This window comes from Echinops telfairi, unplaced genomic scaffold, assembly GCF_000313985.2.
Source record: "Echinops telfairi isolate 266 unplaced genomic scaffold, ASM31398v2 ScPeMD7_4225;HRSCAF=4972, whole genome shotgun sequence".
Lineage (NCBI taxonomy): Eukaryota > Metazoa > Chordata > Mammalia > Afrosoricida > Tenrecidae > Echinops > Echinops telfairi.
In genome coordinates this window covers 9814604-9827379 of record NW_022108124.1, presented here as the reverse complement: position 1 = coordinate 9827379, position 12776 = coordinate 9814604, and the positions used below count along the sequence as shown (strand labels likewise).

Here is a 12776-nt window from a genome sequence, read left to right as displayed (position 1 = left end):
TAATTTCCCATGTAGAGCTTGTTAACAGTTTAATATTTTTATTTAAATGTTTTATTATTTTTATAAATATTTAAAGCTAGTGTGCATCCAATTTAATATCTGGTCTGCATATAATTAAGATATTGATTATTATTATGTTATGTCTCTGGATATGGTTGATATATCACTTATTAAAAAGCAAACCTACTGACATAGAGTCAATCTGATTCACAGAAATGCTACAGCGGATTATAATATCTATTGGAACAGAAAGGCTTGTCTTTTTCTGGTGGAGTAGCTGGTGAGTTTGAATCATCAACCTTGCTTTCAGGGTTCTTGGTGTATAATGGATTGTGCATTAGGCTGCTAACCACACATCAGCAGATAAAACTCATCAGTCAGTCCCTGGGAGGAAAATGAGACTCGCTGCCCCTGAAAAGATGTATAGCCCTGGAAACACAAATGTACGGGATTCATCAGTACTGCCGGGTCTCTATTATTCAGAATCAGTTCTGTAGAAGTGAGTTTGAGTTTTTCAGTTTCAGAGCACCTTCCTACCTAATCTTGGGCAAAACAGACTATATTCTAAAGCAGCTGCATTATTTACACTCCCACCAGCACTGTATGAGTATTCTCATTTCTCCAGTCCTCACCAACTTGTTTATCCATGTCAGGAGATGTTTCATGCTTTCTGGGGATTTTTTAAGAGTGCATAGTATTCTACTGTGTGCATGGACCATGGCTTCTTTGTCCATTCATCTACTGATGGGAATAAGGGCTGTTTTCAGCTTCTTGCTATTGAGAACTGAGCTGCAATGAACATGGCAGAGTATAAAGCTGCTTGTGTTCTGTCTCTTACTTCTCTCGGGGTCTGTGTCTAGTAAAGTAATCATGGGTCCTACGGTATTTCTATTTGCAGTTGCTTTAGTTATGGCTTATGCATTTCCAATGTAAGAAAGGACACACACACACACACACAGTGGAAGACAAAATAGATGACTGGGACCTATTAATAATCAAACACTTATGCATCTAAAAAGACTTCATAAAAAGAGTAAAATAAGAGACCATAGGCTGGGGGCAAAATCTATAGCAATGGCACAATGAACAAAGGACTCATTACTAAAATCTGTAGAATTGTGCAACACCTCAAGAAGAAAACAACAATCCAATTAAAAGGTGGGCAAAGGACATGAATGGACAATTCACAAGTGGCAGTACTCAAATGGCTGAAAAATACCTGAGGAAATGTTTGCTCCCACTGGCCATGTGTGAGACACAAGTCCAATCAATCATTCTGCACTGTCCTGTCCGACAGACTTGCTACGTCAGACCTGACTCAATGACAATGTGTTTTGGTTTGGGGTATTTGGAAGCACTTGTCAACTTTTAACTGTTTTAATAAACCCCACCATTGTAGTCCTATGTGGCTGCTGTAATGAATTTGAACCCTGCAGAGAATCAGAGAGTGTCTTAGGAGGGATGGTTGGTGTTGGAACTCGTAAGAAAGTTGGAAGGTAAAGGCTTGCCTCATCTCTCCTTCCCAGGAATTGACTTTGGGCACCTGATGCTGCCGATGGTGACTCTCTCCCCCCCATATGAAACCAATGGTAGCACCAACTCTACACCACTTTTAGAACATCTGTTACTAATGAAAGAGCCCTGGTGCCAGAGTGGGCTACGCACTGAACTGCTAACCACAAGGTCAATGATTTGAACACACAACTTGCATTGAGTGAGAATGATAAGGCTGTCTCCTGTATAAATGGAAAATCTTACAAACCCAGAAGGAAGTGTGATTCTGTCCTAAAGGTCACAATGATTTGGAATTGACTTGATGGCAATGAGTTTGGTTTGGGTTTAGTAGGCATACATATGTTTTATCATAATACCATGAAACCTTCTAAAACTAAAACCATTGTGTGATGGTTAGAGTTAATGTCAACTGGACACTCCTAGTGAAGGTCGGAGTGGAACCTGCACCTAGCACTCTGGTGACACATCCTTGGGAGTGCGGCTTGTGGTAGAAGAGAGAAACCCAATCCATTGTCTGGTCCATCAATCTCCTATTGTGTCACATACCTGTCAGTCCCAGGATCTGTCAGTTAGACTAATTTGGCCAAGTTCTGATTCATTTACCTCTGTAGCCACCAGCTTGTGGGTCCCCTGTGTTGTCATCCTGCTTCGTGTTCAACAGGACACGGGCTGGACTACTCACTCTCCTTCTACAACTGTGTACGCCTTTTCATACATGCCTTTCTATGTGCAAAGGCATACAAGAGTTACTGGTTTTCCTTCTCTGGGGCACCTAGCCTGATGCACTGTGTAAGGCAGGAAGCTGTTACAGAAGGAGAACTAAAATATTTTCCACTTTTAAAGGATTATAGGTAGCGATAAGACTCTGTCAAAGAAAAAAAGTATGAGACTTGGCAAAACCAGGCAGTTCTGCCCATCTCTGTGTGTATGATGATATTGACAGTGATCATGTGCAAACTAAATTCTCAATTGCTCAGGAACTGATTTTACCTGTGCTAAAATATGAACACCTTTCCTCTTAGACCTACTTAAATATCTAACAAATAATCATTGTTCTCATCCTGTTATAGGTCTGTGCCAATTGTTGAAGATAAGTGTAAATAAATTTAGCAGAATTCTGCTTCCATTAAGTTGACAGTATTGCCTGGAGGCAACTATTAAACACATGATTCAAAAATAAATATATAATGACCTATTATGATATCACTTATTGTGATAAGTGTTACAAATAAATACAAGAGGTAAAACAGTAGAATTAAATCTTAGGATACTCAGGAGAGTAAATGAAAATAGCTTATTTTCCACACTTATTTTTGAAAAGTGCTTAAATGGCTCCTAAAGAATACACAGCATCTATATATACTGCTGTATAGAAATTTTATGGTTTGGATGTAGAATTTAGACTAGAGAAAACACTAAAAGGGAATGTATATAAAAATGTCAGAAAATTTTAAGGAAACAACCTGAAATCCATATCATAAAGGGCAATGGAATAAGACTTTTAAAATATTTCTGCTGTCCTGATTTATTTTATAGTTTAATATGTAGTCTTATTAATTAAAGTACTTTATATATTTATATCTTGTGAGAGTAAAGTAATACACTATATTAGCTTGTTGAGCTTAGGTTCTAAATTCCCTAATCCTTAAAAGAAAATTTGGTGAGAGCCAAAACTTGTGTAAGGCGAAAACATATCAGATAAAAATACTCAAATGAGTGATAGAAAATTGGTGGCATAGTATGGTGTCCAACAAAACACTTGGGAGACCCAGAGAAGATCCAGCACCAACTTGTTTCAGTGTATAAGAGCAGTTCACTAACTTTGCCATTCCAGCAAGGTATTAATCTATCTATTGTTTAGTTTATGTTGCACAATTTTTCTGCTGTGAAATGGGAATGATGACCATTCATGCCTAATAATATATGTCCGGGTTATAAAGAAACAATCTAGCTATAACATTCAGTATAGTATCTGGAACATAGTTGAGCAATAAATGCTAGCTCCTTCTAGCGCTAGTTTAGGGAGTTCTTTGGCTGTCTGTTGCAGTGAAAATTTTAAAAAAGGTAAAACCAAGAATGATTGCTTCCTACTCATTCTCAAACATAGTGATTGGCCAAATGAGATTTGAGAAATCTCATGAATCTGATGTATTTATCCTTAACTGTCGTGGACATTGGTAAGAAATATGGATGTATTTTTAAGGACTATTTAATTTCTCTACCACTATAGTGATTAACTTGTTTTATTTCCATATTTGATTCATTTAGTGTAGCAATTTAAATATGACTTGTTGGTATCTGCACTGTCTTGCCTACAACAGCTTGGCAGAAATAAAATGATAAACCTTTATCACGATACTATCTTGTTAACTGCTGTAACTTGTTAAGTCTTACCTTGCTTGAACAAGAATGTCGTGTCAACATTCCAGGGAATATCAGACATTTGCTGCAGTCCGTTTTTGAAGTCTCTGTTTTGTAGTTTTTCATCTTTGCTCACTAATTTTTATTAGCCACTTTATTACAAACATGCAGTCAACTCTGTATGAAATTGAGATCATTGTCAGAAAAGACTACAGTAGGATTCAATGAAATATTTTGCCAATTATTTCCATCTTAGACTACATTTGTGTATTTGAAAATAATAAAAAATAGGAAGTAACATAACTATGAAAAAATATTCTGCTACAATTACTTAAGCATTTCATATTAAGTGTATATTTTAGCATGTTACATAAATTGTTGCCTTCATTCACTATTAATTAAACTTTCTTTTTAAAAATAGTTTAATTGGCTTATACTTCACGTTACATGAAAGTTTATCATTTGATAATGTTAAGAAGAGTGTGCAATCATCACCACATCAAATTCAGAACATTTTCTTCTCATTCTCCTTGTAGTTAGTTCTCCATTTCCCTCCAACTTCTCCTGCCATGTCCTAGGCATTTATTAATTCAGTTATTGTCTCTGTAGATGTACCTATGTTGGAGTTCATATACAGAAAATTATACAAAACACAATCAGGAAGCAAAAATAAAATAACAAGAAAAGCAGCAATGACACCAGATCTTAAATTGTGAACATTTGGTTTGCAGAAGGCTACTGAAGATGTCAAAGCCCCAGATCCATTTTCAGGGTCCACACATAGATTAAACCTCCAGTGAACCCTCTGTGACCACAGCCTTGGGATTATGCAAAGTGCATTGTAAAAAGGATTATGGCAACTGTAGGTAGTTTTAAGTTTAACACTTTATCACTTGATCTCCCTTTTGATTCATTTTAAATTTGTTCTGGTTTTTAATATTTTCTACTTTCTTTTTGAAAGAATAAATAACACCACAGTGCCTCAAAGACAATAAAACATATGAAAAAGAGGATAAAATGTCTTAAATAGTTACTCAAACAAAGGGGTAGAATTAGTGGCAAGAGTACAATTTAATAAGGAATTGCATGCAGTGTTTATCCAGGGATTAATGGAAACAATAAGCACAGAAAGGATGAGAATGGAGTATTGTTACATTGTAGGATAATGTCACAAAGCAATGCACTTAATGTCACAAAGCAAAAAGCATTGGACTTGTTGAATGGACAATCCATTTTTTCTATAAATCTCCACGTAAATCACAATAAATAAAAATGTTTTTAAAATACAGAGGTAAAAATAGAAGATTCCTACATCAACAAGATTCAAGGGAATTTATAAAAAGCAAACAAACATGATCAGAAGCAGTAAAGGCGGGGTGGGGGGGGGCAGTTGGACAGAGAACAACAGACAACAACCTGAGATTAGGAAACATAACAGCATTACAGAAATACCAAACCACACAAAAAATTAGCAAATTTAAAATAAAGTGACAAAGTGAAAACATGGAACAACAGATGTAAATCTGTAAAGAATGACAATCTCAAAACAAAAGGGGAGAATAAAATATGTAGGTGTAAAATTAGAAATGAAAAGGAAGTCAAGCCAATATCAAGATCTATCAGACTGTCCTAAATTTCAGAAGAGAATGGGAAGGGTTAGAGCTGACCTTGGACCCCCGAGTTGCTGCAACCACTAGGTTGTGAGAGCTTCACTTCCCACCTCACCGTACCTGTGTGCATATAAAGGCAGAGTCATGAAGATCTATTTATAAGTACTGCATGCATATGCGGACCCTGGTGTTGTAGTGGGTTACACGTTGGACTACTTCCCTCTATCAGCAGTTCAAAACCACCACCCATTCTGAGGGAGAAAGATGAGACATTCTAAGGCCATAAAGATTTACACTCTCAAAAACCCACAGGGTCTATTCTACTCTGTCCTACAGGGTCACTAGAAGTCCGCATAGACTTGAAAGGGGCCTTTGAGTTTGCTTTATTTTTGGTACGTATATTGTACATAGGGACATAGTCATGGAGATGTCTTAGACATAATCAAATAGTGTGGAACTGGGCCACTGGGCTTGACATCTAAGGACCATGGTGTTGAGGGTGCATCTGGATCAAATGTCGTAAAAGAGTTCATGAAGATAGTATTCTACAACCTAGTTTGGTGGGTAGGATCTGGCATCTTAAAAGCTTGCTAGTAGCTGTATAAGATACAGTTTACCATTGGTCCCATTGCCTGCAGCAAATAAAGAACTAAGAAAATCTAAAGCTCAAGAAGTAATTGGTCCCAAAGACTAATAACCTACATAGGCCAGAGCGGCTTCTAACCTGAGACCGGAGCAACTTTGCTGGTGGCCAGTATAGTTACCAACCACTCTGACCAGGAACACAATAAAAGGACCCAGTTAGGCTGGGAGAAAACTATAGAAACAAATTCAAATTCATAAATAAAGACCAAACTTACTGGCCTGACAGAAGCTGGAATAACCTCTCAGTCTATTGTGTTAAGTTTCTAGCTTGGAACTGAAGCGATTCTCGCATACCGTCTTTCAACAAAATAATAAACTAGTCTATAAACAACTCTCAGGATGCTTAGAACAAGCAACCAGAGACCAAAGGACAGAATCATCTCACGAAGGAAATGAGGAGAGAGGGGGAGAGGAACTGGCAGAATGCAAAGGGGGAAACGAGGGGGATCATGGAGAGAGTGCTGACACATTGCAGGTTTCACAACCAGTGTCCCTGGACAATTTGTGTGTAAACTATTAAATAGAAACTAATGTTCTTCCTGAACTTTCACTTAAAACACAATAGTGTTCAAAACAAAAACTAAGCCAAAAATAGAAAAAAATGGATTGTGTGACTTGGCACAGTCACAAGTTAATAAGCGAGAAAACTTGAACTTGAGCTTCAGTTTTCAGACTCCAAATCTGGAGTGTGGATACAACTACTAATTAGAAATGTGATTGTGCCTTTTAGGGTTTCGGCCTTTGGAGATTTTAAATTTTATTAGCTCACATACTGGGCCTTTAAGAAATGCTACTTTAATTAAATAAGTATGTATTTCTTACATCAGCACTTTACTGCCCTATCTTTGCTTTTTCTTCACAAATACCATAATAGCCAGCCTTTGATATATTCAACTTCTGTTTCTCGTTAACAAAAATGGATACAGAGCTTGCACAGCGAAGTGAGACAACACGGATAACTCTTTTGGACAGGACTTCCATTTGTTAGTAATGGGTTCTGGTTCTTGCCCAGACAATGCATTCAGCTGTGTCCAAGTTGAAGCATAAAGATAATCGCTACCCCATTTTATCAGATATAGTATTCACTAGATGCAGAATTAAATTTGCATTAAATATTCTTTATCTGGTTTTGCTTTTTTCCTGTACATAGTTTTCCTTTATAATGTACTTGTTTGACACGGGGCCGTGATGATAGCCTGAGTAAGTCTTTCTTCCTTGGATTTTTAGTTTGTAAATATATGTGCATTGCTAGAATCCTAGAAGTATAGATGAGTGTGACAGGCTTGAATAATAGAATTCTTTTTCTCTCATCCTTTTTTGTCTATAATTTTTAATATTGGACTTTATTTTTTTAACTGAATACAGTGGACTCCTGAGATTTGAAACACAATCATGTAAGAAAGCCTTTGGTTTCAATTTCAATACGGCATTAAGTTTTAAAATAATTTTCCCGTTGCTATCCTCATGGTTATGTATCTGTAATTTGTTATAGATTTATATTTTACGTAGTTGTACTTTTTTTGCAGATAAAGCAGCAGAATATGCCTTTATTATAAAACTGACATTAAGTTATGATATGAGATTTCCTGAGGCATACAATTTTTTCCCACTAAAGATATTAGGTACTTTAAATTTTTATGGTACCTCCTTCTAAAAAAGAAATAATATTTATAAGAAATTTGAATTTTAAAGTTTATTTTTGGAATCATGGAATTATCAGTAGAAAAATAAGAATTCTGTATTCTGAAAGTCAAGTATTTTTTTAAGTACAAATTAAAATTCTCATATGCAGATATATTTTACCATAAACAAATTGGCTATGGGGTTAACATTATGAATACAGTAAATGTAGATTTATTCATCAAAGTATTACAATTAAAAGTTAATAAATTATTTTAAAGGGGTTCACTGTGTCTCACTAAACATTTTTCATACATTGGGTGAAAATAGCTATTCAATGTGGGATACCATGGAACACGAGTGACCTTTGTGAAGTGGTTTTCTAAATCTAAATAAAATTGCTGAGAGGATTTGCAGGTGAAGGTTTTGTGCGTACCGGATGCTCAAGAGCTGGGGTATGTCCTTCCTGGAGAGAAATATAGGAGATGCAGCACGGACTCAGTAATTAAGAAAATTCTTCATGGAACAACACTATTATTCCATTTTACCAAGAGTAAAACTAACACTGTCTAGCTCATAAAATAATAATTACCCAATTGGTGATTCACAGTGGTGCTTGTCTATCTCCAGAGTCTCATAAGAGTTCTATAAATTCCTTGCCCCCCCCCACTATCATGATTCCAATTCTACCATACAAATCCGGCTAGACCAGAGGATGCACACTAGTACAGATAAGAGCTGGAAACACAGGGAATCCAGGACAGATGAACCCCTCAAGACCAATAATGAGAGTAGTGATCCTACTCTCATGAGAGGGGAAGGGGAAGGTGGGTGAGAAAGGGGGAACCCATCACAAGGATCTACATATAACCCCATCCCTTGGGGACGGACAATAGAAAAGTGGGTGAAGGAGACCTTGGACAGTGTAAGACATGAAAAAATAATAATAATTTATAAATTATCAAGGGTTTGTGAGGGAGGGATACTGGGAGTGGGGGGGATGAGGATCTACCCAGGGCTCAAGTAGAAAGAAAATGTCTTGAGAATGATGATGGCAACAAATGTATAAATGCCTTTGACACAATGGATGGATGGATGGATTGTGATAAGAGTTGTATGAACCCCCAATAAAATGATTTTTTTAAAAGGAGTTCTATAAGTAAAATCTGCTAGAATTGTAGTTGTTCAAACAAAATAAGCAAGAAAAAGAAGGCAATTCTAGGTAGCTGCTCTTCAAATTTAAATATTTGAGCTATTTTCATTTTATAAAATTAATGCTACATGCAGTATTGAATATACAGCATAAAATTGAGAAATGCTGCAAAAGAAGTCAAAAAGAGCAACTAGTTTTATTTAACAGACACGATATACTTGTTGCGCAGATTAGAATCACTTCTTTTACAGAAACTTAGTCCCCGGCTTTAATAGCTTTACCACTGTGCGTTTTTACTGGGTAGATACGCCTCCTCTAGGGAAGAAACAGTTGATTGTTAATGGAAGATAATGGGGAAAATAAGCTTTGATTTAGAGAATGCTTTGATAGGCAGTTTTACAAAGTCAAGTTTATTCCAAAAACAGTTTTTAAAAATCATTTTGTGGTTGTACCCTTTCTCTGTGTATATGAGCATTCATGTTTCTGTGTTTACATAATCCATCCAAACAGCTGGCCCCTTTGCATATGTTGTAAAATAGCGCTAGAAATCACCTTGAAAAGCACGATTTCTACAACCAAAGCTTTTATAAACTTTTCTTGTACATTTACCAAATTGACCATTAAAGTGAACTATGTTACTTGTTGCAACTATTTACCTCATTGGCCCTCCGTATTATTGAAAAGCTCAATTTTATTTCAAAATTAGTATAGGTGTTTTATGATGTGAAGAACTGGAACCTTCTAGTCCATCTTGATTATAAATATTCATTGGGTGGTGGTAGTTTTCATGGAGTTTGCTCTCTACGCATGGTGACGTGTGTTACCAAGTGGACCTGCTCCGTGGGTTTTCTTGACAATAATCTTTATGGATGTTTTTCAATCAGATGTTCTTGTGCAGAATTTCTGGTGTGAGGGTTTTACCTGCTAACCTCAAACTGCCTGTTCTACCCAGTTTCTTCATTAAGTGGCTAGGAAATAAAAATACAAAATTGCTCTGACTCCCGTACCACTCTCTTAGGTTTCTTCAGGGTTGAACAATTCAATGCCATGGCCACACCGAACCGGCAAACGTTCCCCATGATTAGGGCACTTATTAAGGAAGTGCGCAGGTTACAATTCATAGGAGAAGTGCTCAGAATACGGTCGTTCTGTTAGGACAGTTTCTTCTCTGCCATGCTTGCTGGCTCGTGTCTCACTGACCCGAGGCCTCTGGTCCTGTTCACTGCTCCACTTGGGCAGTGTTACAAAGCTCTTTTAAGGCTTCTAATAAATGACTCTAGAGGGCATGCCACTCTGCCATGAGCCTCAGCCTGAAGGCACTCAGCTTCAGTTCCATGGGCCAGCAAACGCAGCACCTTCTGTGAAATGCCCTAAGGTGCCCCAGTTCACAAGACAGATTCCTGGCCCCAAACACTAAGCTTGACTTGTTCTGTGGGCTAGAAACATCATCACTCTGTTTGGGCCTTTGGCTCCTAGTCCTATGGCTGCATAGAATCCAGTCAATATCGGCCCCTGCCCTACCTTCTTATTCAAGCCTGTTGGGGAAAGGAAGGTCTTTGGTGAGAGTAACAAAGGCTATATATAGTTAGAAAAGTGATTCACTGAATTGCAAGAATATATGGTATGTAGTTGTTATTGTTTGGGGCCATTGGATTCTGACTGATCGCAAACTCTTCTACAGCACAAAGAACACTTCTGGGCCCTGCTCATCCTCACAATTATTTTTAAGTTTGAGCCAACCGACTGTTGCAGTTATGTCGATCTAACTCATTGAGAATCTATCTCTTTCTATTACCATAAAATTTACCATATGATGTCCTTCCCCAGGGTCCGGTCACTTGAAAATATGTCCAAAGTACGTGAGCTAAAGTTTCACCATTTGTGCTACCAAGGAGTGATCTGGTTGCACTTCTTCCAAGACGGATTTGTTCATTATCCTGGCAGTTCATGGTCTATTCATAATTTTCCAACACCACCATTTAAAAGCGTCAATTCTTCTTTGGTCTGCCTTATTCAGTGCCAGATTTTACATGTATATGAAACACCTGAAAGCAACATGGCTTGGGTCAGGTGTACCAAAGGACTCAAAGTGACATCTTTGCTTTTTAACATTTTACAGAGGCCTTTGGCAGCAGATTTGCCCACTGCAATATGTCATTTAATTTCTTGACTGCTGCTCCATGAACTTTAATCAGGGATCCAAGTAAAACAAAACCTCTGCTGACTTCAAACTTTTGTGAATTCATCAAGATATTGTTTATTGTTAGACGTGTGGGGGGGTTGTTGTCTTTACATTGAAGCATAATCCGTCCCGGTACTGAAGTCTATTCTTCATCAGCAAGTTTGCATTATTGGCATATTTTATGTGGCTAATGAACATTCTTCCAACCTTGATACCACATCCTTCTTTAGATGATCTAGCCTCTATGATTATTATAAAAATAAAATATGCAGTCAGAAATAGTGCTGGAAATGTATATGTTGGCTCTATTTGCACTGGAAATGTTACAGACTCCCCCTGCCCCCCCCCCCCGCCATTTTGGATTATGAGTAGACACATTTACTAGAAGAAAAGATATCATGTAAAATTTACAGAAAAATACAATAAAATAATTTACCTCGTGCTTGCTTCGGCAGCACATATACTAAAATTGGAACGATACTGAGAAGATTAGCATGGCCTCTGCACAAGGATGACACGTAAATTCATGAAGCGTTCCATATTTTTAAAAATAATAATAATAAAATAGTTTACCTCCCTTCATGAAATGGCTTTTAATTATTCCATTACCTTGCTACACAGTACTGCAAGTTACAAGACTCCATATGTAAAATGCATACTCAAAATACACTTAAATTTTTTTCCAATTCTAGAATCTAGATCAATAGTTCTCATCCTTTATTCTAGTATGTGAGGATATAACCCAAAGATAATATTGCAAGAGCATCGCCGTGTTAAACCCACTGCGACTAGTTGATTCTGACTCACAGTAGCCCTACATAGGGTTTCTGAGATTGTAAATCTTTATGAGAGCAGAAAACCGCTTCTTTCTCCCATAGAATAGCTGGTAATGTTGAACCATCAACCTCTCTGTTAGCAACCCAAGGCATAACCCACAGGTTCCCCCGAGGTATTTTTTTTGTTGTTTTTTTTTTAGAGAGAGAAAGAGAGAGATTTATTGCTAACCAAGGCTTTTATATTTTCTGGGGACGTGCAAGCCCCCCTAATTACAGGTGAGTATTTACATCACAGGAAAGGGCTGTGCTATAGGGTAATACAGTAATGGGAGGGGGGTGATCTAGGGGTATCCACGTAAAAGGAAGGGGAGGGATTGGGGTTATATATGTGACAAGATGGGAGGATCCTAGATTCAGGATGGCAGCCTAACTTTGGATGTCACTGATCCAGTTTGACCTGTTCACTGTCTCAATTCCTCTGTCCTATTAATGCATACAAATTCCAGCAATTTCACTTTATAATACCACAATTAAAAAAGCAAAACAAAAATCTTTGATTTACTTGGACCTCTTAACAGAGACCAGGGGCAGACAGATTCAGGAGAAGGAGCTCACTTTTGGTAAAGTAGAGGTTCAGCAAAAAAGAGGAAGACCCTCAACAAGGCGAATTCACACTGTGGCTTCAGCAATGCGATTAAATACATATCGCCTTGAACAGGAGGAGAAACATTTTGTTTTGTTCTACATAGAGTTTTTATAAGCTGGAACATAATCAAAGGCATCCAGAAACAGCAACAGGGACCAAAGGCTTATGAAACTACAAAGAGTTTTCAGGCTCACTTTAGTGAAATGCCTGTACAAAATAGTTTCATGCCATTATATTAAAGGCGGTAATATTATACATAACTTAGAAA

The 12776-nt window shown here is 37.3% G+C and overlaps 1 non-coding gene across 1 annotated transcript; it reads left to right on the top strand.

The window, feature by feature from the left end:
* Window positions 1–11525: 11525 nt before the first annotated feature.
* On the top strand, window positions 11526–11632 carry LOC115871274. The gene has a single exon (XR_004047204.1). It is a non-coding gene; the product is annotated as a U6 spliceosomal RNA (small nuclear RNA).
* The last annotated feature ends 1144 nt before the right edge of the window (window positions 11633–12776 follow it).